The sequence below is a fragment of the Triticum dicoccoides genome, chromosome 4A (genome assembly GCF_002162155.2).
Source record: "Triticum dicoccoides isolate Atlit2015 ecotype Zavitan chromosome 4A, WEW_v2.0, whole genome shotgun sequence".
NCBI classification, from domain to species: Eukaryota; Viridiplantae; Streptophyta; class Magnoliopsida; order Poales; family Poaceae; genus Triticum; species Triticum dicoccoides.
The window spans coordinates 687,176,649-687,179,769 of NC_041386.1; the positions used below are offsets into that span (position 1 = coordinate 687,176,649).

At 47.7% G+C, this 3,121-nt stretch overlaps 1 pseudogene; it reads right to left on the reverse strand.

The window, feature by feature from the left end:
- Positions 1–864: 864 nt before the first annotated feature.
- Positions 865–2,046, reverse strand: LOC119284095 (annotated as a pseudogene).
- Between the last annotated feature and the right edge of the window lie 1,075 nt (positions 2,047–3,121).

Consider the following 3,121-nt stretch of genomic DNA (forward strand, 5'->3'; position numbering starts at 1 on the left):
CTCGGCATGACTAGCATTATTCAGGAAGCTTTGGGGGTTGATCGATCGGGATCGGTAATCCTGGAGCACTTACTCCTTCAGCCAGAGATGAAGCTGGTGATCAAAACGAACCTATCAGTGAAGCAAGTCCTTTTGGTTGCATGCTGGTACCTATGGTGGATACGACGTGAATTGACACATGATGGAAAGCCACCACCCGCTACGCGATGGCATACTTCAGTGTTGGCAATTGCAAATAATTTTCATGAAGCTTCTTTACCTAGATCGGGGATCAAGCAACATGGGTGGATGAAGCCAGATATTGGGTTTGTGGAACTAAATGTTGATGCGGCATTCTATCCATATGAAGGAAGAGGGGCGACCGCGGCTGTGATTAGGGATGGACAAGGTAACTTCCTTGCTGCACAATGCATATACTTAGACTATGTTGCTCATGCAATGATGGCTGAAGCTATGGCAATGAGGGATGGGCTCATATTTGCTAACTCTTTGGGATTTCCTCGGGTGGAAGCTGAATCGGACTCACAAGTGGTGGTAAATTATTGTGACGGACATCCATATGGTGGGATGCGGCAGCTGCAATTTTTGCGGAATGTCTGGATGTGTCTACTTTGATCGGGAAGGTCGTCTTTAAGCATTGTTCTCGGACGCTTAATAAAGCAGCGCATGTGCTTGCTCAATTTTCTTTTTGTAATAAGACTTATGTTAGTTGGACTGCGGAGCCGCCGAGCTGCCTAGTCCCGGTACTTGTGGATGATGTACTGCCTTTGATCAATTAATAAAGCAAGCCATGATCGCCTTCCCTCAAAAAAAAAACTGAGGTGGAGCCAACGTGAGCTTTGTCCTCTGACACATAACTTGTGATCATTCTAGCATGGGCGATACATCATCTTTGTCTACCTCAATTTTTAGATCGAATGGAAAAGAATCATTTGTGTCTACCCTGCACAAAGCCGTTGGTGGGTTACCTAATCGGCTGTTAGAGTACCGGAACCTGTTGTAGTCATCACTCCTACATGGCCAGTATGCTAGAGGATGGTCACCGGCCACGAGCTCGTCCATGGCGCTCAGGCTCAGCACGACGCCGTCCTTCCCCTAGCAGCCGAACAATGCGGACACATGCTCGGGGTTGCTAGGCGGTCTGACGCGATGGAGGCATGGTGGCACACTCCCGTTGGTCACGACCTGCGAGTCTGTGATGTACGTACTGCGGCGTCCGAATTCGAGGGAGACGGTCAGCACCGCGTGAGAAAGGGATCTTGTCTGACACGGAACATCTTGCTCTCCGGCCACGAAGGTGAAGGTATCCTGATCGGTCGGCACAGCGAGCCAGCTCCCGTCCCCGGCCTGCACCTCGAGGCCCTCCACCTCGTGTTGCACGATAGTGGTGATCACTCCATCGTTGCGGTGGGCCTGCATGGAAAAACCAATCTACGCGTCCGGCGGGGCACCTTAGTCTGACAGCCAAACCGCGAGCGCGCCCAGGTGCGCGTTGATTCGCTCCTCTAGGACGACGAGGCCCTCGAGGACCATCCTCTCCACCGTCTCCTGCAGCTCGAAGATACACTTGGCTGCCGACATAATCGTGCCATTGGCTCATTGCATATATATACATGGACGGACACGTTCAGCATGGCGGAGCAGTCGTCTTCCTCATAGAAGGTGGTCGATCCTAGCTACCAGAAGGCAGGGTTCCCCTGTCGCAGCGAGAGGAGGCCGGTGAAGTAGCGGACGCGGGTGGCGTCCGGGAGGACCAGGCTCTCCGAGTTCATGCGGGGATGTTCGAGATGTAGCCCCTGGACAGGACCACGGTAGAGGCATTCCAGCGTGTGGCCTCCCACGGGAGCACGGAGATCTCTGGTATGGCGCGGCCAAACAGCTCCGGCCTTAGGTCCGGGCCGAGCGACTCGTGCAACGCCATTGATGCGGTCACCGCATCCCTGGCTTTCCCCCAGCTCCTGCCGGGTTCCAGCCCAGCCCGCGCAGGTCCAAGTTGGTGACCTCCATCAGCTACTGTTTCTCTGAGCCACCGCTCCAAGAAATCATCAGGTTGTCTTCTCAAGGAAAGGAGTATGATCAAGGAAAGGAGTATGATCGTGGAAAGATGCTTCAAAGATATTCTGTATAAAACTCAGTGGATCAGGTGTCGGGTAGGGACTGTTCATCACCGTGACACAACAAACAACTTCACTATATATGAACAAAATCCTATTCTCTCCTTGGCAATAATTAGCTTTAGTTATCAATTTTCTAATTTTAATTCTTGATGTTTCCGCCATGCAAAAGAACTAGGTATGAAAAGTTGTATCTTATGTAATACTACAAAGAGCACAATTTATTTTCACAGATTTTAAATGTATAGATGAATTGATTTTTAAGTGGCCGGTGATCCGATAACAATTCTAGTTCTTAAGGATGTACCAACACATTGTTTTGATGCTCCCTGTAAGTTTCTCCATCCCTCCTTGGATTGATCAAGCAAACGTATGCTTCAGTTCATAATTTCTTTCTAGCATTGTTCTATAGTTAGCCAGGCATGCATGTTTGGTACTTTCCATTTTTTTAATATGATTTCTTTGGGACATGAACCTGGGAGATGATGACTCGTAATTTTTATAGCTGGAGGACTCTTCTTTATTGGGTACGTGATGTATTCTTTAGGCAGTCTCTCTCCTATATGTACGTGCATGTTACATTCTTCATGTGTGCTCTATAATTCATAGTCTTCTGGTAAATCCTGACAATTTAATTTTAAATCTAATGGTTAAATTATTTTTGATGATGTGGATTACTGTAGAGGCCCGAAAGGTGCCTCCAATTAGTAAACTAGGTAATACCCCGCGCGTTGCTGCGGGATATTATTGTGCCAAATCCTAAAGATTCATGGGTGTATTATCAGAGGACATATAAGAGACCAGAAGGAAATGAATTCTACCACTTCAGTGTGGTATTTGTGAACTCACACAAACCATATTTGCGCAATGTATAAGCAACTATCCGACTTGAATCATAGTTCTATGTTGTTTGAGCCTTGCAAATTACAATAAGCTCTTCAAACAAACTAAACAATTGTAGTAAGGGATTCATTATTCAAACTTTCACCAGCCTAAAAGTGTGTGTG